The 27940-nt window shown below is 34.4% G+C and overlaps 2 protein-coding genes across 25 annotated transcripts in view; one reads left to right on the top strand and one right to left on the bottom strand.

The window, feature by feature from the left end:
- ab (BTB/POZ-zinc finger protein abrupt) overlaps positions 1-1994 on the bottom strand; it is a 57009-nt gene extending 55015 nt beyond the window's left edge. For all 4 annotated transcript variants that reach the window (XM_086831112.1, XM_086831114.1, XM_086831111.1 and 1 more), the window contains exon 1: positions 156-1994. The gene's annotated coding sequence lies outside the window, so the exon portion shown is untranslated. The remainder of the gene's footprint in view (positions 1-155) is intronic.
- A 10946-nt stretch (positions 1995-12940) lies between these two features.
- Positions 12941-27940, top strand: part of LOC110183187 (Calcium channel protein beta subunit) — a 57664-nt gene continuing 42664 nt past the window's right edge. For 12 of the 21 annotated variants that reach the window (XM_086831107.1, XM_086831102.1, XM_086831105.1 and 9 more), the window contains exons 1-2: positions 12941-13254; positions 17639-17837. The gene's annotated coding sequence lies outside the window, so the exon portion shown is untranslated. The remainder of the gene's footprint in view (positions 13255-17638; positions 17838-27940) is intronic. The other 9 variants (XM_086831103.1, XM_086831097.1, XM_086831093.1 and 6 more) reach the window with 2 other exon arrangements.

Here is a 27940-nt window from a genome sequence, read left to right as displayed (position 1 = left end):
TGATGATCCCATTAAAAATTCTTAAAAATAAACTAAATACTCCATTAAAGATTTCAATTTTTTTTTAGAATTTTAAACGAATTTTTTTTCAAAACCGAGGCTATTGTAAATATAGTAAATCCCTTATTTAAAATAAAACCTTATTAATAACTTACCTATCGTATTGTTGTCTCCTTATTTTTTTTTATTTAGCAAATCACTATTAAATCAGTGATGCAGTAGTCACGATGTTAAAGTCACGGTCACAGTTTTATAATTTTATTTCAATCAATCAAATTTGAACACTTTTGAAACACTAAGGGTTATTATTCGAAGGATTTAGCTCCCTTTTTTCTATTTGTTTTGTGAGGGTTTTCTTTATTTTCTTAGATGCATGTATAAATGATGAGTATTCAATTTTTCAGCACTTTTCTTAACTGGTTTAGCCGATTTTGAATTTAGTTTGGTTTTTCAACACTGCACAACATGAACTGCAATCAAGAACAACAACGATTGATAATGAGAAAAGGGCGAAAGCGAAAAGAAAACAACAAGAACACCGACGCCAATTTCTTGGTTTCTTGGATTTTCCAAGAAGCGTGAAAGCAAAACGAAAAAAAACACCGAAGAAGCAATAGAGAAGCGCGATGCACTTTTTTTTGTGTTTTCTTTTATTTTCCGCTTGGGGGTTCGTTTTTTTTCGCAGCTCGTTTCGTGTTCTGGTTTTTCTGATTCTGATTGTGTGAATCTGGTTCTGAGCGAATTTCGTTTTTATTAATAAAATGCACAACTTCCGTTATTAATTTTGCAACGACAACAATTGCTGCATGCGAATGTCGCTTTATTTGCTTCTATGTGTCTGTGTTTGTGTTTGTGCGACAGCCGCTGACAGACGTAAGGACGGAGGGGGGTAAAACAGCAAGAGCAACAATAACAACAAAGTGACAAGTGATGAGCGAAAAAGAAAAACAAAAAAAATATATGATTGGGGGGCCAGTGTGTGTGGTGGCAGTGGGCGGAGAAATCGGATCGAACGGTGACTTCTTGTCGCCCCCGCTTTGACAACCTGTCCGCTTTTCCCGTTAACCCGCCGCCGCCGCCACTCTCTTTCGCCCGACTTTGCTCCTGTGCACGCGACTCGCTCTATCCCGCTCTTACGTTGCGGTTTTTTTTCGCTGCATTCATTCATAAAAATTCAGGTTGTAAAAAAAGAGCAAAAAAGTCAAAAAGGCGCAGCGGATTTTATTTATTTATTTATGCCAATTTGCCGACGCTTTTGCTGTTATTGGATGCAGTTGTTGTTGTTGTTTTCGTTAATTCTTTCGAACAGAATTTGTTACTAAGGTTTCTAAAAGTTGTTTCAAAATGTTTTTGTTTAATTTTCAATTAAATAATTTGTCTAGAAATTAATAACGGATGTTTTTAGCAATTTTTTATAGTATTTTCACAGTTTGTGTTGATTTTAAACTAATTGTTTTCATTTAATTTTAAATAAACATAAAGTTTATGTATTTCTTGTAAAAACACAATAAATTATAAGGTTTATTTGTAATTTCTTGTATTTGTGTACTTAATTTTTATATTGCATTTAAGTTAATTGGTAGTTTTATGAATTTTTTTGGTAGTATTAAATTTTTAATTCGTTTTATAGTTCTCTTTTTCGTATATAAATATTGCTTTTATTTGAACTATTAAATAGTTTCGGTTTTTTAGTTATTTATTATATACAGAAGTTCTGATTATTATTTAGTCATTTAATAATTCACGTTTTTCTTATTGTTTTTGTTTTTATTATTGTTTTTATTGCTGCGGTATTTTAGTGCTGTTCTTGCTTGCTTTATATTTATTTGTTTCACTTATGCTTAAACACAATTAAGTCTCATAAAAGCAAAACAAAGTGTTAACAAAACACTGAAATAAGCCAAATTAGCCGCACTTGAACTACACTTGCTGCCCGTCTGATTTCTGAAATTGTTGTGTCTTTCGCCAGAAACTGAATCTTACTGCGAGTAATAAGAATTACGGATTCCTGTTTTCGTGGTACAAAAGCGTCGTTGCGCACCAAATTGTTCGATGGCCACACGTTCGATGTTCGCTCCGAACATGTTGCGTGCAAAGGGGTTTTTTTCCCGCACACAGACACACACGCACACACGCCTACTATTATCTAAGCCACACAATCAGACTGTGTTTACTTTTTCAACTAGACGAAAAAAAGGGCAAGAGGAAGACGGAGAAGAATGCTCGCGAAGAACGAAGAAAGAGCAAGAGAGAGAGAGAGAGAGCCGACCAATTGAATTGCAGAATTGCTGCCAAAAAGATTGGGGAGAAAAGGTAGCGGCAAAGAGTGAAGAATTTGAATTGATTTATCTGGTCTTAAATGCAAATAAATGAGATATTCTTTGATTAAAATAAGAGTGGTTTTAGTTTATAAAAAAAATATAACAAAAACGGTACAATTGTTACCTTTAATAAACCTATTTATATTTATATCATTTTGGAAATATTCTCCTCGTGTCATAATTTAATGTTGAGTACAAAGTGTGATCAAAAGTGATATATTCCCATATAAAAATAAAAACTAATTTAATAAAACGTTATATTAATAACTAAATTAATTAAATAATATGAAATTATTAACATAATTCAAATATATAACATTAAAAAGTATTTCTTAATTTATGAATTGAACTACGAACAAGATTGAAGAAAAATATTCCATTCAAGTTAAGTGTAAAATACATAAAAATATAATAACAATAAATTAATTAGGTTTTAATTAAAACAACTTGTATATTATATTAAACAACATACGTATTTATTGCTGAAAAAAGCAAATAAAAAAATTACTGTAGGAATACTTAAAAAATATACAAATAAAAATATTTCCTGTAGCTTTCTCTATTTTATTCACATTTACAATGTTAACTTTTACTTATTCAGTAATAATTTATTAACTGGACTTGGTTAGTACACTAAAGCCTGCTTCATGGAAATATCTAGTGAGTAATCAACACGGATTTAAATAAATCAAGTGCTCTCATTTGAAATTGTAATACAAATGACGCAGCAACAATATGTACTTAATTTGTGTAAATTCCACCCACAGATACTTAAAAGCGGATTTAAAAACAAATAGTTCAATAAAGATATAGAAATCATTCCGGATTTGAAAAAGGTTCCAAGTTACTTTGTTTAGATAAATGGATATATAGATTACTTTGAATAGAATAGGGGAAAATTAAATAGGACAGAAATATATTTTTAAATATTGAAATAATTATATTAAAATGGGTTATGGATTATAATCTCCATTCCTTGGTTATATTTTTATGCGTAATAAAAAGATCAATAAAAAAGCAAACATAAACAAAAATCCATTGTACCATGTTAAATTTAATTTAATTTACATTTTAAATAATATACAACACCTAAAATTGTAGTTTACTTTCCCATTTATAATTTAAAAACCAGATACTTCTTCGTATTTATATAGATATATGTATGTACATATATCCAAATGATATATAACACTGCCACCGCACTATAATCTCGCCCTGTCCCCGATTTTCCTGCAGGAAGTCATTAAGCTGCCTGAGTCTGGAATAAATAAAGTTTTCCTCCCACTTTTTTGGTTTGGTGCTTTTCTAGGGGAAAGCTATAAGGTGGGCAATAGGCACCCCAATGTGACTTTATTAAACGCGACAAAAACAAAATAAATTTACGTGTAAAAACACTTCAAATGGGAAAACATCGAAAAAGAAGAAGATGCAACGATCCGTGGATGCAGCATGGATCTATCTATGTGGCATGCGGTGGCTAATGTATCTAATAGATACAAGACAGCATGTCAAATGCATCCACTGGAGCGGCATGAAGTTCAACTGAATGGGAGGTATCTTATAGGTTGAATAGTACTGAGATCATTGGAAGGTATATTAAGTTTATAGAACTGGGAGAAATAATTATTATATTACAAATAAAATATTGAAATATAATAAGAGATGGGGAAATAAATATTCTAATATTCTAATATATTTAATGAATAAATATATTAATAGAAACAGAAAGAAAATAAAGTATATGATAGCCAAATAAATCAGAAACCAACGGATTTATAATCATTAATTAATAGTCAGGGTTATCAAGAAATCTTTATAATATTTCTCTAGTTTTTTGTGATAATTTCTCTACATTCTTCTCAGTGAAGATTCTTTCAATTCTTCGCTCCAATTTTCTCAGTCTTCCCCTTGTGCTTTCGTGCTTCTCTAATTAACATTGGGATTGTAGTACACATTTTAATTTATATCTTATTGATGCCGGCGACATTTGTATTTATTTTTACCCACAGCCCCCGCTCACTACGATATATATTTTATATATATACATATATCTGTATATATATATATATGGATAGGTACTGTTAGAAATTCACTTCCCCAAATCTATTTCCTCCGCCCTACACCCCCTCCTCTTGGAATGTTATTTATATCGAGAGTGAAACGTTGGAACAAAAATTGTGGAAAGCTAAAATTTATATGGAATAGGTGTCGCGTCTTGATATTTTTGGTATAATTATTGTTAATATTTGTTGCTCACATCGCATCCCCCCTTGCCCCCTACCCATCGTCTTTTTTTTTTTCTCATTTGTTGAATATTTCCTTTGTTGTTGCTGCTTTTTATCTACACTCTAATTAAAATATTCGGTTGTTTGCGCTTGATTTTTGTTCATTATATACATATGTATAAATATGTACACATATATTTTAATGCCACGATCTGTCTAAATGATTTTTGTACGCATTTCAATAGTCGAAAGAAATTGCTATGAAGAAATATAACAACAAAAAATTTAAATATAATAAGAACAACAACAATTAAATTCGTGGGTGGTTCAAGTTTATTTTTAATAGAAAGAGAATCAGTATTTTTTAGGTTGTTTTTAATGGTTTCTGTTTATGACAGATGTGTGATTTTAATAATATTTCGAATGGGTTCCTCCTCGTGATGTTCCATTGCTTAATATTTGTTTTAGGTGGTCTGGATTTTGTTTGATAAATGTCAGTGAAGCGGATGAAATTTAAATATTTTAAATACATATTTCTTAGATACTCAAAGAAAAAATATTCTCAATATTTGTTTCATAGTTGTAGCGAAATGTAAACTAATTCATTTATTTCTAAATAAATAAAGGTACATTGCAAATTTGAAAAGCCGAAGAAATGTGAAAAGTAGTATCGATTTGGAAATCGATAATAAATAAGCTTAAATTATTAACATGTTTAAAATCGATATTTTTATATGACTAATCTTTTATATAATCAAATATTAAATACCTCATAACTCAGCCAAAATAGCATTTATTTTAATTCGGAAAACTCTTCTATGCTAGTTTTTATAAGGTTAATAATTCAGCATACGCAGATTTTAAATTTAAAAATATTAAAATTTTGACAAATTTTTGGAAAATTTTAACGATGTAATCCCTTACTTTTTTTGAAAAAATTAAAAAAAAATTTTTTTTCTGCCGGACATTGCTAAATCGACTCGGCTCTTGATGCTGATCAAGAATATATATGATTTATAGGGTTTAAAATTATTCCTTCAGTACGTTTTAGTCTTATAATTAAATATCCAATAAAACCTCTTTCACAGGTTAAACATAAACATAGTTTTGTTTCAAATCAAAGACTAATCCCCAATTTATAATTATGTTTAGATGTCTTAATAAATCCGAGCATCGATCAAGTTTTAAAATCTCAATTTTCCCCTAATGGAGTCATCCAGGTTACGTACTCTAAAGCCTAATAGGGAAATATATCTCAGTATATATCTTATAGAACACACGGGGCAAATGACATTTCATTTATCTTAGAGCTCGTGCAGCAATTTCAAGCGGGTTTTCCTAGTTTTTCCTTGTACTTTTTTCCGTAAGGGGAAATCATTTGCGTTGGCGACCAGCATTCGATGTCATCGATGAGTTATTGACACTCGAATTTTTGGGCATAAAGCTCTCAGTTCCGGTGATCTTCGGCTGAGTTATCAATGTGAAAAATAGAAACATGATTATGAAATTATCAAAAGAAAAGCCACGATGTGTACGTGAAAAGTTTTGTGGGGAAAAAAAACCTGAAAAACATCTGAAAGAGAGGCATTATAAATGAGATCTTCGGATGGGTGGCGCTTTCGTTTTGCTTGAAATTACCCCACGGCCTTAGATTGGATAGATGGAAATTTCGTAGAGCCAACGGCAGCGTAATTAAATTCAAACACAACTAAAAGTAGAAATAGTAGGGGGAATGCTAACGAGAGATAAAATACCCTGGAAAAAATATTGAGATTTAAATGTATCAAGAAAAAGCGAAAGAAAGGGAACCCCAATTGTGTTATGGTTGAATTTTGAAAGTTATTTCGGAAAATTAAAATTTGTTGTTATAAAAATATAAAATTTAACATTTGCCTATTGTATTTTCTTTAAAGAAGGTAATTTAAAAAGTTGGAAATGCTTATAGTTAGATCATAGAAAATATAAAGAATATTATTTATGTCAAAAGTGAAATATCTCTTTCTATAAAGATATTGTTGAGATGTTTTTCTTATAGACTACACATATCTACTGATTCAAATTTATTACTAATAGAAATATCAAATCTTTATTAATTTTTCCCTGAGGAATTTAAAAGAAAACATTAGTATATGTTTTAAAATAATTTATATCGGTGTAGCTAGACTAGATTTCGAATATTTTTCTTTTAAAAATTTAATAATAATTTTTTTTGTGCTTATCTTACATTTAAAATATTGTATTAAACTACAGTATAGTAGATTCCATGTACCACATTTGTAATGGTAATTGTACTGTAGCATCCAGTTCATCTTCCAGCAAACGCCAACGCACACACACACGCGATCTGGCCTCTCTTTCTTCTCCCTCATGCTAACCTTTTCTAGCGAACGTGTGTGGACAATAGAAATGATGGAGGTAAATATGACTGTACATACATATATGTATGTACATATATATAAACATATGTATGTACATACGATCAACTCACCTTGCGGCTCACGAATTAAGTGCCCCAAAGATAGAGAAAGAGAGGGAGAAAGATAGAAAGAGGGAGAGAGCAAGAGGGATCCCGAGAGTGTTTCTTTTCGGTTTTTGGTTTTTTGAAGATGATACACGAACCATGAATTTAATTATGATAAAGAGAAAAAAACAATTTTATAGCCAACAAAAGCACGCAAATAAAGACTTATAAACCGTATTTGTGAGTGTGTGGTGGTATGTACATACCAGTTTACGGGTATTTCTGTCTGTGGTTGTTATTATGTAAAATAAGTGGGAAAGCGACTGGAATTGGAATGATCCAAAGACTTATATTCCACTCTGTGTGTGTATAAGTGTCCATGTGTAATGGTGTGAGTGCTTTATATGCACAGATCGTAAGTGTGTCAGCCATCATAGTAGTCAACGAATAAAGTGCCGTTGGCTCTATTACGCTCTTCCAAAATGGCGGCGATCACATTGCACAAGGCAATCACGGGAAGTACAGTTGCCTCCGAGCTACGATAGGGTATAACTCACAAAATTCAATAACTGGAATACGTTTTGTTATACGCAGTTTGTAGATGTTCGTAAAACGAATTTTAATATTACAGCTGCCGGTTGAATCTGGCCAAAACGAGATGTAAATTAAGCTCAAATGTAAATGGTTGAGTTTTAAATGGTTGTTGTTTTTGTGACCTGTAGCGGTTGTTAGTTGTGAAACCATATATTAGAAGTTCTCAAATTTTTTAATAAAGTAAGAGAGGGATAAAAAATATATAATTTAACAACTGTTTTTCAACATTATAAGTGATTTTCAATATTATTTTATTTATACCCCAACGCTACAAGTAAAGAATAATATAATTAAAAGTTTAAATAATAAAAATGATCTCATAGATTATGATCTATTTTTATTTTAATAGTTTGAATATGATGGATACCTTAAATATAATTTAATTACACTTTTGCTCTATTAAATTGTTTAGTTTATTGGTACTTGTATTAAATTAAGCTTAGACATGCAACGCTATATCAAGTAATATCTTGCGAAGGTTCTATAAATAACAATCTGTTATATAATTATTTTCTAGCTTAAATCGCTTTGAGTGTTCGTGTAGTTGTACCAAATAACCATATTCATTAATTAACACATAATTAACACCATTATGAAAAATTCTTGCGTCTTTATTAAGCTCCTATAAAATGGGATAAAGGTGTGATTTAAAGACTATAATTATTATTTATTTATAATATTTAAAGCTTAGCTAAACAAAGAACTCTTTGCATTAAATTTCTTGGAATATATTTAATAACCTATTCATCTTTACTAAACTCGTTTTGTAATAATAAATTGTTACAAAAATACAGTGTTAACCTGTATTTTCTCATCTTCCTGAGTTATTTTAATTGCTCATAAGCATCGGTGATTAAACCGCATCATATTCACCAATGATTTTCACAGCTAAAACCAAAATCTCTAAAGATACATACAACCCCAAAATGCGAAGTGGGAAATTGACTTGGCCACTAATGCTAATGCTAATGCCTGGCTACCGTAACACATTAAAATTATCTAGTAATTCCTCTTTGGGTTCAATTAGTGAGTTGGAGCTGCTGCTGCTGCTGGGAGTCGCTTCCAACGGTTGTACTTCACCCATCAGCACCACAAAGGTGGGTTGAATGAACCAGGCCAGCTTCAAAATCGGAGTTGGTCAGCCAGAGTTTTGTTAATTAGCCAGAAACGCACGGCACAAAGGAGATACGAACCCAAAAATGCTAATAATAATGATGCTTGGGAGTCAATCAATCATTTTGCATTTTGCCCAAAAAACAGTTTCGCAGTGCAAAAACACTTACACACATTGACTGGAACCAAACCATATATCCCATATATGCCATCCATCTATCCATCGATTCATTCGCTGAGGAGGATGCTGCGACAGGCGAGGTCATATATAGTGTTGGATGAACTAATTTTATAGAAATTTTCATACTGTTTTGGCCACCCATTGCTGACGATGCAGCTATCAGGACAGCAGGCACTGAGAAAAATAGGTATCACATTTTTAGAGACATTTTTCTACCTTATGTTATCAAATGATCAAGCAAAGGGAAAGAGGTTAAGCTTTTCTAAGTTAAACTAGAGGTCTAGGATGAGATATTTTTTATAGACATTCTTTCTTTCTATATAAATACTGCCTACAATAAAGGAATTTTTGAGGAATGTTTGACATGTCTAAATCCACTCGGCTGTTGATGCTGATTACAAGAAATGGTCATAATCTTTTCAAAGTTAAACTAGAGTTACTATATAAATGTAGTTATTTTACATAGTCATCAGAAATACTACCTTAAATATTAAGAAATCATTTGAAAAAGTTTTACATGTCTAAATCTACTCTTCTGCTGATGTTGATTAAGAACTTATATTCCCTAACGTCAAATTAAATCATTTATAATTTCTGACAGTTTATAACTAGAACCAAAATATGCTAAAATATCCAAGGAGTGAGTAATTTAATTTCTAAATTTTTAACCCCCTCCATTAAGACTAAATTTCTCTCACTGTACATCAGCAGCATGAGAACAATAACTTGGTGCCGCATTAAAATATCTGCAATCATTAAAATTGCGCACGCTGACATTGTTTTGGAAATTGGTCGGCATTGTTTAGAGGCCCAGCCCAGAGCTGGGGACCTCTCCCCATTCCGTTTAGTGGGAAAAGCTCTGCTGCATTTTGTCGCCGATGACATCGCCTTTTCCTTTTGTGTTGATGATCCATCGGATCCAACGAATTATGCCCGATGAGGATGAGGATGTGCCTGCCCATTGGGGGTTTGAGTACTACGGGGCCTGGGGGCCCCATCGTATTCGGAACAAAAAGCTCACAGAATGCGTCAAGTCCTCGAACTGCATTGCTTTTCTCTCCCCAAAAAGGACACTCCATTCACCCAAATGATTCACAGCCAAACAATAAATAAGCCAAGTAAGCTGGAAGGCAAACATATTAGATGATAATCGCAGGATCTTTGGAATTTAGATGGATTTCGTTTTGGTCATTGAAAATGAAACAGAACAGTACTTTTTTGTAATGATTTATATGCATAAAATGTTTGGGAAAACTAGGAAAATTTGAAAGAAATATTGTTTTTAAAATACGAGTAAGAAATAGGTATACATTTCTGAATGTTCTCCTTAAATCGTTTTGCAACAAACTTACAAATAGATACTATATTAATATTAGGCAATGATAGTAAAATATAATATATTATAATAAAATATATATAGAAAAAGTAAGACTTTATTGTAAATGTATTTATAAAATGAATTTGTTTACTGAGTTTTCCATAAATTATTTTACATTATTTTGTTTTTCTTTTATCATGTTTCTTATAAATTTTATATCTCAAAACATTAAATCGAAACCTTTAACTATTGTATTTATATTTTGTCTCTTTAAGAGCAGAATTATTTTCCTCTTGACCTTAGTAAAAAAAAATAAAATAAATTATTAATATAATTTTATTAAATGTTATTTTAATAGTTTAAATTATCTTCCTCTTGACTTCAGAAATAAGCAAAATGATTAAACAATGGATCACTTTATTATTAATATTATAATATTAATATTATAAAATAATAAATTTTACACTTAACTTTGACTTCTGAGTTGAGAAAACTATTATTTTTTTCCAAAATTATTGAATTTCTTTAGCTAAAAGATCAATCTCATCCCAATTATTAATTTAATTCTGCATTATTATCAAAAATCCAACTACATGTGCAACCTGCTTCAAGGCCTAATAATATTAAATTACTTGACTGTAGGCTGTCCTTTAGCTTCACAAATTTCCTAAAGTAATTTCCATTTAACCAAGTTAAGTAATTTCAAAAGGATAGTGAAAGTTAAAGCGTTGGCAGGACACTCTGGCATCGATCCACAAGTGTCAGTTGCAGTATGCGTGGTGTCCTCGTGGCAGCCTGAATGATTGGTGTGTGTCCGAGATCCTTTGAGCTGACTGCATACTTTCATGCAATATATATAGAGGTGTGTGTGTGTGTATTTGTGTGTGTGTATATTTGCTGGGCTGAAGGCTGACCCAAAAACCCAATTGGAAAGCCAAAGCCAATAAAGAATGCTTCGGCAAAAGGGCCAACATGGTCTAGATTGAGGTTGGAGTTACACCAGTTTTCCGCAGCTCCAGCTCCTGCTCCTGCTCCTGCTGCTTTGGTCTATTTTAAAGGGGGGGGTCCCAGGCCGTGAGTGCATTCGACCTCCCCCGACTCCTTGGATGCCACTTCGTTTGACCCGCCTGCGTGCCCCATCAATGGTCAGAAGTCAACCCACAGCGAGGCTTTGATTTGAATAGGGAAATGGGAGTGCGGAGTGGGCATAAGGATTGGGGGAAGGAGGAGCAGAAGCCGGAGCAGCACCCGGAGTGATTTGCATTGGGCAGGGTCAGGAGGAGAGCCGTGGTGAGGTGGATTTTGGGTAACCAACAGCTGGACTGCGGCGTGGCACGTGCTGGCGCCAATTTTGCGCAGAATCAACACTGCGCATTGGAAGCCACCGCGTGTGGATGCCAATTGTGGCAAAAAGCTTTGGGATAGGTCGTGCTCGAGAGCTTGCGACCCCGTACTTTCAGCCGGATATTACACTGAACTTTACAAGGATGTTTTGTGTAGATTATTAAGGCTTTAAATAAGGATTCAAAGAATATTCTCAAGCTTAAACTATGAAGTGTTTTTTTGGAACTATAAATGTACTTTATCACAAAAACCACAACTCAAATTGTATGAATAAACAAACTTTAAATATATTAAGGCTTTAAATAATCGTATATTAAATATTTGGGACTTAAGCAATGAACTGTTTTTTGGAATTAAAAATCTATTTAATTACTTACCACAAAAATCTCAACTCAAATTGTATAAATAATCAGCTTTTTAAAATATCAAACCTTTAAATCATGGTATAAAAAATATTTTAATATACTAAGGCTTTAAATACTAGTACAAAAATTATTTCTAGTTTAAACAATGAACTTTTTTTTCAACTAAAAAGGTTTTTAATTATTTACCACTAAAATCTCAACTCAAATTGTTTAAATAATCAACCTTTTTACATATTAAACCTTTAAATGGTGGTATAAAAAATAATTTTATATATTAAGGCTTTAAATAATGGCATAAAAAATATTTTATTTTTGCTTAAACAATGAACTGTATTACAGAGTTAGATATGAGTTTTATAATTTACCAGAAACAAAACCACTTAAATTGTCTGAATTTATATACTTTAAATATATTTGAAGGCTTAAATCAATATGTTTTTTACAAGAAGGAAATAGAACCCAATAATATATTCCTTTGAAATATATTTATAGTCACGAAGCAATATATTTTTTGGAATAAGGAAAGAGGACCTGATAACTTATACCTTTTAAATATATTTATAGTCATGAATCAATATATTTTTTACAAGAATTAAATTGAGCTTAATAATTTATACCTTTTAAATATATTTAAAGCCTCGAATCAATATATATTTTACAAAAAGGAAAGAGAATTCAATAATTAATTCCTTTTAAGTATATTTAGAGGCTTAAATTAATATATTTAAAAGAAGTAAAGAGGACTCAATATTTTAATCCTTTTTAATTATATTTATGGATTTGAATTAATATATTTTATACAAAAAGAAAAGAGAACACTATTTACTGAGTCCGCAGTTCAAAGATTTCCTCATTTTCATATACTTCTTTTGACTGAGCAATACATTTTTTCCAAGTGCCTTGAGCTAAGGGTGGCCCCGTTTAACCCCGTAGAGCTTGACCGAGGGTTGCAAACCCGGCTAACCCTGGAACTGGAAGGCATGTGAGCGTGGGTTTGCCATAACGCCTCCTCGAAACTTGGCAGCTCGGCAGCTCGGCAGCTCGAGTGCAGCAGCACCAAACGACTCTCGTAAACTGAGCGATTGAACCACTCGCCGCCGACAGCCAGGCAGTCACCCAAATTAGTTGCCAGCCTTTCGCCCTTGCGTGTGAGTCTCTCTGTATCAGCGTCTTTGCCGCGAGTGTGTGTCCTCAGTGTCCTGTGAGTGTGTCCTGTATGTGTGTGTGCCAGGATTGCATAGCTCCTGAGTGAGTTCCTGGCCAGGCCAATAGTGAAAAGCTAAACCAGATCCTGTGATCCTGCTGAGCGTGAGTGCAATACAAGTGAGAAAAGTAAGGAAAAGAGAAGAGCAAAGTGAGAAAAAGCTGGGAAAAACCCAATGTTGATGTGTTGATAAGTGGTAAAAGGCGAAAAAAAACAAAGCTCGGGGGAAATCATGGCCGAGTGGCTGATGGCATCCTTCTTGTCCTTGCTGGTCAGAGTCCAGAGTCCAGGCAAATGTCCAGTGTAGCCCCCTAAAAGCAGCTGCCTTACTGTGGTTTTCCCCCCTCAGGTTTAAAGCCCAGTTAACGCGTGCCGCCGTTTAATTATGTAAAAGGACCAAGAGCTGGCACGAGGACCCTGCAGGGCGGTACATAAAACTTACACACACACACACACTCACTCGCTAGCGCGTATCCTGCTGGATTTCCATTCCGTGGTCGAACACAAATCGAAATTTCATTCTTAATACAAATTGATTTTTATTTTTCCCCTTACCATTTGCTCTTGGCTTGGCCGCCTTGTGCCCGTTTTTTTCTTTTCTCTCGTTTCTTTGGTATCGGTTTTTCTTCTCTTGTTTTGTTTTCGTTTTGGGCATCCGGCACACAGTGCGTATGATCGATTTTAAGCAGGAGGAGCAGAAGAGGTTCTGTGAAAAGTGCGGCAATTAAAATTAAATTGTTGTCCCTCGTTACAAGGGGGGTTATGGCAGCCGGTTGAAGCCATTTTCTCCCCCCTTTTGTACACACAACCTCTGGCACGCGAGACACACACTTTTCCGTTTGTGTGCCACTTCCTTCCCTGTTTCCCTTTTTCCCACTTTTCCCACTTTCGGAAAAGTCGGAGCACACACATAGAGTTGGTAACTGTGCCACCACAGCAGCTGGCAGGAGTCGCTCCAAAAGACAGGACTACACACACACACATACTATATATGTATATATATCCCTTACATATATCCTTTTGCATGCACGTGCTGCCAGGAGAGTCTCCGGGCCAAAAGTAATTTGGTAAGCCAAAGTGAAAATGACTAAAACAGAGAAAACCTGAAGAAATCCAAAGCAGAAAACATAACAAAAGTGGAGAAAAGATAAAAAAGAGAGAGCTCGAAGAGGAAATGAAAGAAAAGCAGAGCTGGCCAGAGAGGAAAAATCAATGATGCTGTCAAGTTGCTGGGGCAATAATGCAAAAAAAGCAAAAAATAAAAAACCCAACGTTAACAGTGTTTGTATTTACTTTCACCCCGATTGTGTGTGTGTGCAGTGTGTGTGTATCTTTTCAATTAAAATTTAAATGCATAAACATTGATTACACTGCCCTAACAACAAATTGTATTTAAATGCCACTAGTTGTCTGGCAGAAAGACTGTGAAGTCAGCGGTTAATGTTGATAGATTCTAATTAGGTTGCAAAAAACGAGTTTCTTTTTTAAAGAGAATATGCACATTTAGGTACCGGAATAGCCATAAAGTTGTTCTGCTTTTTTGTGAGACAGCTCAATAAATTTGGAAATCAAAAGATCGATTTGGGATTCAGAAGCAATGGTTAACTGTTAAGCAAAAGGCATTAAAAAAGGTATATAAATGTTGCTTAAATATAAAGTTCTTGTTTTAAATAGAAAATTTAATTGTATATTCGTAAACTTTTAGAGTTTTATAATTTAATTCAGAATCTTAAACCACAGTGAAGAAATCATTTCCGATCCTATAAATCATATATATTTTGAAATTTTTTTCTTACCTTTTTTACAAAAAAGATAAGGGGTTACATAGTTAAAATTGACAAAAAATTTTAAATTTTACATTAAGTATGTAGTTTTGTTAACCTAATCAAAATTAACATAGAACAGCTTTCCAAATCAAAATTAATGCTTTTTTGGCCTAGTCATGATATATTTTCCGTGTAAGGGTATTCAGACTTCGGTCTTTCAAAGTTAGCTTCTTATTTTTGTTCTTGTTTTAATTATTTCATTATTTACTTAATCCATAATCATGTTTTTTTCAATAAAAGATACAGAGAACAAAGGTTATTTAAGAATAACCAGGCATTTCACCTGAAAAAGAAATATTACTCATACGCCATGTTGTCACAATTGAACCTTTTCTGAAAGTATTTAAAATTTCGCGAAAATTTTTATGAATCTAGTTTTAAATTTAAAAATGCGTTCAGAAATATAGTATTTCATTAAGAAATCTTACCTATATAAATATTTATAACATACGATCCTAAAACTGCGTCTTATTGCCGCTCCTTTCCATTTAATTGGATTTTATTAAAACATTCCATTGGAATTTCCTTGATTTCAGATTTTTCCCCTACTGTTGTTATTTTTTAGTTTAGTTTTCCTACCTTTTTAATTTATATTTTTTATCTTAATTTAAATCCCATTAAAAACCACATTATTACGTAACAGCCAAAGCTTCATAACAATCATAACCGCACAAAAACCCTGCCAAATGGGTCAAGTTTTCCTTTTCGGCAACCATTTAGCCTTGACTTCGCTGCTATGGTTTACGCAGCTTCCCAGCTGCCAGAAGAAAAATAAAAATAAAAATAATGCAAACGAACCGATATGGAATCGGTTTTGAAATGAAAAGTTCTGGGACAGGCGCCAGGGATAAACCCATGGCAGACGCACAAATAAACACAGACATACACACACTCTTCAACCAAAGAGTCTAAATCAGGGCATAGCAAACAGCGGCGACACCTTCCTCCTCCATGGTGGCCTCTCTCACCTCACCCGGAGCTCACCTGCAGGGCAGTGCACCGAGCATGCACTCGACTGGGCACCCAGCATGGACACGGAACTCGAAGCTGGGCAGGATGAGAGAGTAGGGAAGTAGGGGAGCAAGGGAAGGTCCTTTGGCTGCGACTATGGCACTTTGTTTACCGCACAAATTGCATGCAAGCAGCAGCTGTGGCTCCTGTGGTGACTGCTTTTACACTGACAGAAAAGGATTTGAATCTTGGGTTTATAAGTTAAGAAAATAGTTAACAAGTGGAAGAAGAAATAAGTGATTTTTAGGGAGTACTTAACTTGATTTAAAATGTAAGTACTTTGGGCTGTAAATCTGCTTGATTAATTATGGTTTTTTTAGAGTGCTGTGCCCTGCCATGCGCAACTTTATTAACCCCGTTTTGAAGAGAGGTGGCCCTGCATTTATGCCCATTGTTTCAGGTTTGCTCCTACTCCTGCCACGCCTCCAGGTGCTCCTATTTACTCAGAACCTCCTTTTGGTTGGAGTATTTTGCTTCTCCCTCGTCGTATCTATAAAATTCTGGCTACCATCTCTCGTGACCGTGTGTGCTGATGTTTTTGGGGAAAGCCATCCGCCCAGGGAAGCCATCCTCAAGAGCTGGGCCACGCCTCCTGCTCCACCGGCTCCACCTGCTCCTCCTTTTTGGTGCAAAGCAATTACCACGCCTTCCTCCCCTCTCCGAGGTTTTTGTTTGTTTTTTGTTGTTGCAACTCGCGAGACGCCGTGAAAAAGTTTATAATTTTATTAGGCCCTACAGAAATTGGGTTAGTGTCGCTTTTAGTTGCATTTCCCGGCAAAGCCGACGACGAGTGACAACTTGGCAGCAGGATAGTTGGTAGTTTTCCTTCCCCCCAGCAGCAGCTTTTTGTAGTTGTTTAGGAGGAGCAGGTTTTTGGTTCCTGGAGAGGCTTGTTGCCCGTCATCTTAGTCATCTTAGGATACACGGCATTATGCCAAGAGTCAAAGATGCTTGAGTTTCTTTTTGAGGGAAACTTGGACATTTTCTTGATCCAACTGTCAAAGGGAAAAATGAGCATAGCATAAATGAAATTATGAATTTTACTCAGACTGCAAAAACTTGAAAAGTATGAAAGGAATTTCAAATCAACCAATCAATAGACAAGTTGGGAATAATTCATAGCGAAAGTTTGTTTAAAAACTGTTTATTAGTTGCAAACAAAATATAAACTAAAAGTGAAAAGGTGACAAACTGGGGCAAGTACTATAAGTTTTAAGTAGAAAATGAGTAAATCTGTTTATTTTCAGTTGATTAAGTAAAGGAATTTGGTTAGTTTATTTATTCTGAAGGTATAAAGTGACATTACTGAGGAGAAGAAGTGTAATTTTATTGTCTCTAAGTTCAGGAAGTTCCCGTTATTTAAGTAATAAATTAAGGATATTTTCTAATAGATATCAGAACTTTAGTTCTGAGACGGGTATTTATCATTGGGTTATTAGCTGTTACTTAATTGTTCCTTTAATAAAGTATCCTTATTTCTAAATACATTTTTAAGCTGACAAAACCTGACAACAATTACTTTAAAGACAGACCTATCGTTGTGTTTTTGAATCTAATGAAACTTAATGGTTCCATAACTTAATTAAGGATAACTTATATCCTTATTCCCAAATCCATCTCTAACACCAATTTGCCTGGACTCTGTTGTCTTACACTCTTTTCTCCTTTAAAACAGCAAGTCTTTAAGTGAAATATCTCCCATTTAAATGTAAAATTTGTGTAGTGATCGTCGCTTTTGTGTGGCGTGAAAGTGTCGCTTTAAACTCTATCTTCATGTGAGTGCAAAATATTACGTCAGTTTGCCAAGAAGAGCAGAGAAAAGAATCTTTTTGGCCAGGTTACAATCCAACCACGAAACCATCAGCAACAAGCAGGTAAGAACTCCACTCTGATTAGTCCATTCAAATCGAATTTTATATCTATTTGTATGTTGTTTCTTTTTTTTTCTTTTAATAGAAAAAGATTTCTATGTAAATAAGAAGCCGTTTGTATTGTCTAGTAGTTGCTTTTCGGCTTTGTCCCCAGGGTTTCAGCAATAAATTTCATGAAAGTACGAATTTTAAACAAAAACTTGCCTATAAATTTGTACACATACATATTTGATCAGGGGCAGTTGAGTACATAACTATAAGGTTAAAAATTAGCAGTATATTTCGAAGATAAATATAAGATTTATAAGAAAAAGAAAGGAATCTATCTTCGTGACTCCTTCACAGGGTTACAAGCTTCTGAATAAAACTATAATTCCCCTATTATATTTTATTAGAGTAAAGTATAGTATATTTTAGAGAAAAATAAATATTATTCTTATGCAAAAATAATACAAAACATTTCAAAAGTATTGTTAGGCTAGTTAGGAGAGAACTTTCTTTGCTCCTCACATTCTGAATTATCTAATTATAAACCTAATTATCTAATTAAATTCTTTAGTTGATTTAGCTTATAATGAAACGCACTGTATCTTCCATTGAGTTCAATATTTATCCAAAGCCACTGGCAACTGGCAAATTTATGCATACGAAATCGTATTTTCGCCTCGATGTGGCTCGGTGTGGCTTTGTGGCTTTGGCTTAATGAAGACGGGACAATAATAATTTTTAATAGGTTTTACTATTTTGGCTTAGATCAGCTTACGCGCACAGAGAATGGCCAAGAGATGAGAGTGTTCGAGTGTGTGTGTGTGGAAATATTCAAATTGAATCGCTTTTATCTGTGTTTTGTCACTAAATTGGCAACTGAAGTCGAACACTACTAACTTTGAATATCGAAACTGAGGCTACTCGCTGGCCATTTGGCATTGGCATTGGGAATGGGAATGGGTATGGGCACTGGCTATGCGCAAGTAACGGCCAATGAGATCATGATCCATATATAGTTAGTGTCTCGGACTCGAACTCAAATTAAGGCCGGCTTTTGGCCATTGGAGACTTTGTTCGATTTGATTAGCATTTATCGTTCGCACTGTAATTGCCTTTAAGTGCCAAAGTTTGGCTACGATTGGTGCTTTGGAAATCTGTTCATACGAATATGAATATCTCTCAATATTTAGCTTTACAAGCATTCGAAAAGTGATTGAAAACGAGTTTAAGTTGTACTTTTTTGTAGATAAATAAGATAAAATTGAGAATAACTAAGGATAGTTTAAGTAACTATGAATTTGAATGATAGAATGTAAATAAAATAAAATGTTTTTATTAGGAGCTTATGTTGAAGATATATTACAAATATTGTATATATTTTAGGATTTAAATTTAACTGAAAAAGTGAAGTATTAAAAGCAATCACATAATAAAATATATATAAAACAAATATATAAAAACACAAAGCAACTTTGTGAAACTGAATTTTAGTTTTAAAATACATTTTTCCTTAAGAATTACCCATTCTTTTTTTTAAATAAAAACTTATAAATATACTTGAGTATATTTGTTTATTATTCATTTATCAAGGAAAGTCCCCTGAAGCTACTTTTGAGTATGAATAATACAATCTTCTGAACTCTCTTTCCGAAACACCACATTTAATATATGATTGTAATGATATTTTTAAAAAAATATTTAATAAATATATTGCTTTCGAATAATACAGATAATATTAGCAATATATATATAAATTATTAAGAAGTTCCTTAATCATTAAATCTTTAAGTAGCTTCTATATCAACAACTTTTAAACTCTTTTAAATAATCAACCATTAAATGCATAACTAATTTATTAATCTTTTCTGCAGAATCCAGTTTCTGTTTGTTATCATTTTAATTCTAATAAATTAAAATCAGATAATGCAAGAGAAGGTCACTTAGCAAAATAGTAATAATATATACCATGACTAAGAAATTAAATAAAATTCTTTAAGAATCTAGTAAATCCCTTCTTGCTAAAATAAATGAAGTTGAGTTAAATGAAGTTTCCTCCTTGAAGCCTCTCTGACTGGCGACTAATGACGTTGACGAGGTGACGATGGCTAAGTGGCCGCTCTGAAAACTGGTTCCCACTCCAAATGACCGATCCATCGATCGATCGATCGATCGTTCGGCAATTGGCTTGGGGCGGGGCCAGGTGGGCCCAGTTCGCAGTCAACAGTCACACATTCATGGATCCGAAACACTTCCGTAAATACGCAAAAAACCAGTACGCAGATGGAACAATCATCGCGAAGGCATTACTTAACACAGCTCGAGGTGCGATCGCGATCGTGTCTTCGTTTAAACCAGTTTTTTCGAACCCCAAAATGCCAAGCCAGATACGCCGAAGTTATTGAATAATGAACTTAAAAGGTTGACTAAATTCTGTTCAATTAGATGGTCTCATAAAGGGTCCCATAAATCATGTCGCAGGGTGACCAATCGAACCCTGGATGATAGCTGATTCCTATAAAGTGATAAGGAGAAACTTAATTCAGCTAGAAAGGTGAACCGAAGACCCTAGGAAACCCTATCCCTTGCCCCTATGTCGGACCTCTTGGAGCAATGTCACATGGCCTCAGGTACAGGTACACACGTACTGGTGTCTAAGATACACACACTACCCACGGGGTAAAAATCTGTATCTGTATCTGCATTTGTATGTTTGTATCTGCGCATAGCCTTCGGGCTGGCACTGTGACGTTGAGTAATCAAATTAATAATAGCTCCAGAAATTACATTCCAAACTTATGCATGAATAAATTATCAATTATACACATTCTGGTGGAAATATGTTTGAATTTTGATGTGGGGTTTCATTAGATGAATTTTCTTAGAGCTGCCTCTATTTCGTGGCTTTTCTAGGAATGGGAATTGCAATTGTTACCTGAATGGGTGAATGTTGAACGGAAAATTTTGAATATATTAAGGGATTTTTGATACTCTATTTAAGCTAGGTTATGGGGGTAAATATTTAAGAATTTGTAAGCCAATGTCTTGAGGAAATATTCGAAATATATAATTACAAATTTAATAGATTCTTTATGTATTAAGGGATTCAGAATATATTTGCTAATAACCCTTTATTCCTTTCGATTTCCTTAGCTAGAACTTACTTTTAAAATAATAAAACATTTATTTTAAATTACAATATTAGAAATTACCTATTTATCTTACAAATGAAATTCAAATATGGTATCGTATATAATACAAAATACTTTAAAAACCCTTTGGTAGTGTATAAAAATAGTCATAAAAATCGCTATAAATTCGTTGAACTGAGTTTCTGCCTTTTTGGCTTCCGCAAAAATCATTGTGAGTCTCTAAAAAAATAGTGAAAATTGCACATGAGATTTTTTTTGGGTGACCATGAGGATTGAATATATAATATATATACATATATAAACTCTACGGATAAAGCTGGCTTTTGTTCACCGTCAGGCTGCATTAAAATGCTGGCAATTGAGTGGATCCGTTAATTATAGAGCACGATCAATTATTCATTTGCCCGGATTACCTGAGAACTCGCGCTCAGCGAAAAATGAACTTCATTTAAAATGATTCTGCGAAATTCATTCGTTTTTACTTTGCCGCACAAGCTCTCTGTCTGTGTTCCAAGCTCATTTCAATATTTTTGTATTGTCTGATTGAAGTGTGACGTCCAGCTACGGGTCAAGTCCGGTCGGCTTTTGGCAAAAGAGATTAATTGAGGTTGGCCTGAAGACCAGGACCAGATCTGGACTTGCAAGCGCACCAATTTCGCAGCTTAATTGTTTGGTTGCATGGCAAATTGCTCTCAGATATACAATGTGTATTTATATATACATCACATTAAGTGTAGCCTGCCCACGTGAATTTCATGCGAATTGCTTGCTTCTAAAGCTCCATCAATCTTCCGAGGCGCCTTTCAACATTTTCCAAGACATATATCGATTGCCGAACCGCCAACTTGAAGGACTTCCGCTTTGCCGGCAAACTCCTTCTTCGTCCTTCATGCTTTGCCAAGTTCAGAATGGACTGGCTTTTTCAATCACAGATATTCATGGGTAGTTAAATCCTAGATTGAAACCAAGCTTAGGAATAAATAAAAACTATTAGCTTTTATATTAAATATAATGAACCTTTAATGAACTGTAATTCATTTTATTATTATATATTTACTATTATTGTTATTTAAGCAGAAAACTAAGATTTTGTTTGTTAATTAGACTTCTTTGCATTGCCTTAAACAATTGACTTAAAATCAGGCTACCGGAAGTAATGATAAATGATATTTTGTCATAATTAAACCTCTTAAATATAGTAAATAATTTCTAAAACACTTTAACCTTTCAATCTGTAAAACGTTTCCTTGACTTACTTAACAACATAATAAATGTCTTCATAGTCAGATTTTGACAAACTTTGGTCAGCAATTTTCGGGTGAATCCCCTAACCAACCTCCCTTGGTATTAACACTTTTCAGTGGAAAATTAATTGGCCAGAAATGAAGGGGACTTTGAAGAGATGCAAGTGCAGGCGGCTAATTGGTCCGCCCGGCTAAATAGCCACCAAATTGGACTCTGTTCCTCGCTCTAGAGGAACGACGACAGAAGGGAAGAATTCGGTGACGATTTTCACCTGTCCGCGCGACTTTCAGGTGACCCAATGCGGTGATGACGTTTGACCACCTGGGCAGGTGGAAATTTCCCCTGCTTTTCCAACGGGTGCGTGTGAATGGGACAGTTGTGTGTTTGTCTGTCTGTTGCTGGATTTTCCTTCCTTTTTCGTGTTGGGTTTTATACACAGGGAAAAATAATAATATATATAAAGAAGAAATTTTAAGGATTTGCCAAGGAATTTTCTTTGATTACTTAGATCTTCTCATTTTCCCTCAGTGCTAAAGGTAAATACATTTTTGTTCGAATTTCAATACAGTTTTTGGTGGGGGAGGGGAGACACAGGACTACAGGTAGATAGACCACAAATGAAATCATCGAGCGAGTCACCAAACTATGGTCACGGTCGAGGGACATTCCGTGCCATAGTTTTGTTTTTTTTTTTTTGGTTCCAATCGATTTCCGTTGTGCCGACAGCAGGAGCAGCTTGTAAAGGTCAACTTTGGGAATTGGGCCATAGAAATATGATATGATATCGGAGGCAGGATCTGCAGCAGGCTGGCAGTCCTTAGGCAAGGACGCGCAAAAGGATATGGCATTTTGTTGACCAGCCTCGTCATCTCATCCCTTCGCTGGCAAACACTTGCAGATGCACAAGGATGCAAATGCGGTTGGAATCCAGCCGGGGTCCTGCGTGTGGGAATTGTAATTAGTGGCACTTTCCCAGTTTGCTTTGTTTGCACACACACTCAAGTGCAGCGCAGCGCATAAGAGCTTGGTCCTGCCGCCACATCCTTCCCCCTGACTTGTCTCTGAACATACATATATCCCCGTCAAATATGCACTGCAAATATGCCAAGTGAAACATTATATTTCACTGGCACTGTCAGGGATTTCGCACACACAGAGAATGAGGGAGAGAGGCTGGTGGCAGGATAGTCAGGAAATCACTTACTGAAGCAGGGGAAAGCACTTAACTCAGAGGCAATAATTAAGGCAGGAGGAGTATCTGCCAGGATTCACATCACAGGACTCACTAGGATGAGAAATAACACAAGTTGATTTGCTGGATAATTTCCATACAGAAGATATATAATTTATGCACAAATATAAATGCTACAAAGCTACAAAAATATTTACTTTAGGCCTGGGAATTCTGAGACAGATTTATAAATCATTCAAAGATATTTTCACACCGATTAAGCCAAGCAACGCCTTCCTCTAGAATAACATTAATACCTTTTATATATATTTATTAAATATTTACTTTCGAAAATGTTTGTTAAGCAAAATCATTTCGAAATTATGCAAATTGTGGAGTCCAAACTGGAACGCACTTTCCCAAATGGAAATGGAAAGAAGGAAAAAATGAAAACTAAAAGAAAAACTAGAGTCTCTAAATCATCTTACTGCTACCTCTTACCAAAAGTTTGCTGACCGGATGATAGGGGAAACGGGACAACACATTTTTTGAAAATTATTTGCCATTGTTTGAACGCAATTGTTTGTTGCTTGAGGGTTTCCACCATAATTCTTTTAATTATATGATCTATTACATTAGATCCACGCATATATGCATATATACACATTTCTCGCACACTTGTAACACATTTTAGCATATTTTATTAATTTAAATAATTCACTTGGGTCACTTCCAACTGATGCTAGAAAGGCGATAACCTGAAAGGGAGGAATGAGTGCCAAAGTAGGGTTGCTTTGCTCAACGATCAGTGACCGAAGAGGCCAGGGAAACGACTTTCATCTATATGGAGGAGACACTACTAGAAAAGGTGTCTTAAACAATTTTTTAAATATATATTAATAACAATTATCAACTTGTACAAATATCCTTTTCTGACCTATGTTTCTTTAAAACAGTCTTTAAGGACTTAATATAAAGATTATCATTTCAAAGGGCTTGCCGAAGTATTTTTTTTTTTGGCTTTATATCTTTAAGATATATTTTAAAGGTGTTTGAGTTGTAAAATTTCAAAGGTATATAAGTTAATTTTAATCTTAAATTTTTTATAAGCCTGCTAAAAATATTTTAGATCTATACCATAAACCACTTTCTATTCTATACAAGTAATAAATAGTATTTCTTTTGATTATAAACCAGAAACTAAATTGTTTTGGGTATAATAATTATTAAAAAAATAAATTCCCCCTTCAAGGTTTAATAACTTAATAAATCCTAATAATAAATACACCATTCTCTCAGTGTATTTTCATTTGAAGACAAGAAGAGTTTTATATTTTAGAAAGAAAACCCAGCGAAGCGTCCAAGCAACCGCATCCACCTCCGTTAATTTGTCGAGGCCGCTAATTAAATTCAGTGGAAAACTGCTGCATTTACAGCACCAGCAAAGTCCGACGAAGGAAAGAAAAAAAAACAAACTACAAAATTTAAATGAATTATTTTACATTCCGTAATTCGTTTATTATTTAACCTGCCCCGGGGCCGCCTTCGCATCTGCCCAATTTTGGTTTCGGTTCAGTTTCGCTTGGTTCCATGTCCATCCGCTGATGGATTTGTCGACGCTCCGTTCGCGACGGACGACTTGAGTAATGGGTACATAAGTGACGTATACGCCCCAAAAACGACATTCAAATGCTGGGTAAGGGGAAGGCACAGGGTCAAAGGGGAAATACCCGAAAAAATGGGAAGTGAGCTGGCCCAACTACGGGCCTGATGGTGATTAATGAGATCTGCAATTAATAGGATCATCCCAGATAAGTCTTTTGCTAGACAATGTGATATGTGAAGTCTTTCTGGGGTATTTCTTTTAAGGGGTTTCTAAATTAAAGACTACTAAATTTGGTTATTTTTATGCCATTGAAGGGTATTATAATTTAAGACAGATTTCTAAAAATCAGTGAACGAATCATTTCCGATCCTATAAATCATATATATTCTTGATCAGCATCAATAGCTGAATCGATCTAGCCATATCCGGCGGAAAAATAAATTTTCAAATTTTGTTTTAAATTTTATAAGGGGTTACATCATTAAAATTGTCAAAAATTGACAAAAAAATATAATTTTTATAATTTCTAAATGTAGTATGCAGATTTATCGCTATAATAAAAACTAACAAAGGAAAGCTTTCCAAATTGAAATTAATGCTTTTTTGGCCTAGTTATAAGTTTCTAAGACTATGATTTGTCGAAAACATTGTGATATAAAAATATAAATAAATATTGATTTTAAAAATTCGACATTTTTAAGCGTAGTTATGATCGGTTTTTGATATGATCCTAACATTCATTTGCAAACTGATAGAATATAAAAACTTCATCCTTCCGAAGATAGTTAGCTTTGTCGTTTAATTAGAAACTAGTAGAAATCCCATTATTTATGAATTTAGTTCTTTATAAATTTTTAATTAAATTTTACTGAATACTATGTTCTCTGGCAAAGTCTGTTAACCTTTTAGATTGCCAATTAACCCATTGTTTGCCATAGTTACCCATTTTATCCTCCCCTCGGCAGTGCATTAAGTGCACCTGTTACCCCCGGGACATTAGGCTGCAGTGCATCCTTTTGGGATAGCAAAGGTCAACAGAACCCACAGTGTAGCCTCCCTTGAAACCTTTGAGACACCTATTAGTTTGTTTGACTCTTGGCACACAGAGTGCTGCAGTTCACAAAAAAAGACTAATCCCCAGCAGAAGCCAACTCTTAATTAACGCTTATTAAATGCATTTAATCCTTTGGCGCCGCTGCCAGTGACTTGTGCGTGTCAAGTGGCCAAGATTGATTGCCAGAGAGGTGGATCGGGGTTAGATGAATGGAAAAGGGGAAACCCAAAAAAACCGAAAAAGAAATCGAAACCCAAGTCAAAACAATACAACAAGTGGCTGTGGGATCCTCACGCGCCATCCGTCACCTGACAGTCAACCACGTCGACAGGCTGATGTCTTGACATCACAACATCATTATCTACTCGTCTAACTGGCTCCTCCTCCAACCGCTCCTTAGCTCAACCCCTCCAGATCGGACATGGGACGGCATATGTGCCTCATCATCATCAGGGAAAAACTCAAAGAAAAATGTTTTCTTTGCCACCGATCCCTGAGTAATTCTACAAGGTACTCAATGGGTATGAGGTTTAGTGTAATTATTTTGTTTTAAATACTCAGAAGATTCAGTTACTCATCAAGAACATGGGTTTTAGGATGAATAATACATGAAAAACATAAGATCAAGGATAGATAATGTGTTTATGTACTAAGAAATTAATTATCAACATCATATTGCTTTATTTTTGCAGTTTATTTAAACAGAGAAGAATATAAATATAGGACTCATTTATCAATTAAATTTACTACCCTCACAGGGTATCTTTTGTGTCTGTATACTCTCAACTTGTTTTCTCTATATCTTGAACCCGAAAAGCGCCTTGTCCCTACCCATCATAGTTAAGTACTTTGCTGGCCAGTTTGTTTTTGATTTGCTTGACGACATTGAATTGGCCCAATTAAGCTGCCACAATGGGTTCTTGGCGGGGGCGGAGGTCGGAGGTTGGGATTGGTGCCTCCAAGACTGCGACGTAAAACCAATTAGATGTCACTGCCAGACTGGACCGAGCAGTAAAGATTTAATCACTGTTGATCTTCTATGTAACAACCAGGGTACAAAAGGTTAGAGTAAAAGCCATAAAGCAGAGGAGCACTTCATCGCCATCGATACATCGTGTTTTACAGCCAAAAAGAAAGTGTGAATCAATTAGCCTCGACTCCTCCAATCTCAATTGTTTGCTTTGGCGAAAAACAAAAAAAAAAAAAAAAAACAATTAGAGAATTTTATTGCTTTCGATTTTACTACAACCAATTGTTGGAGAGCTGCGTTTGTTGTCTCTGCCTGTTTGTTGCCCTTGTCAAATGTCGTAAAAGTGTTTGCAGCTCATTCCCTGGCTCGTTGCCGGGTGAAAGGCCGCTACATGGATAGCAATAAAGTCGTAAGTGCAGACACTTTACTTTGGAGGCACTGACATTATATAGTCAGTATATGTCCGATGACCAATCCGATAAGTCTATGAACGGGCTCGTGCCGAGGTCGAGACTAACTAAGGCTTTGGGAGGAGACTCTTTTTGGGGTTCTAGGTCTATGAAAGGGTTTATATTTTATGGTGATATATCATTTATCGGGTTGGTATAGTCAAGACCTATGTTATACCTGGGTTTTCATAACTATACCCTTCTCTAGATCCTCTCAAAAGCAGTAACAATTTTAAGAGTAAAGATCATAATGATATACGTACTTAAAATTTGTAAACAAGATAGACCCAAAAATCTTTACTAAATAATGTGTGATGCATTTTCCTAGTTAAATGTAAATGTAATACATATAAATATTAATTTATCTATAATTTGTAATTCCTTGCTGTGACTTTTCTTTTTAAACATGTATAATAATTAGTAATAATAACATTTACGAAGACTATTATGTCCCATTAGTGGGTACTTGCCACA

Source organism: Drosophila serrata, unplaced genomic scaffold, assembly GCF_035046125.1.
Source record: "Drosophila serrata isolate PLE 108 unplaced genomic scaffold, ASM3504612v1 contig_240, whole genome shotgun sequence".
Taxonomy (NCBI): Eukaryota; Metazoa; Arthropoda; class Insecta; order Diptera; family Drosophilidae; genus Drosophila; species Drosophila serrata.
This window is presented reverse-complemented; position numbering and strand designations above follow the sequence as displayed.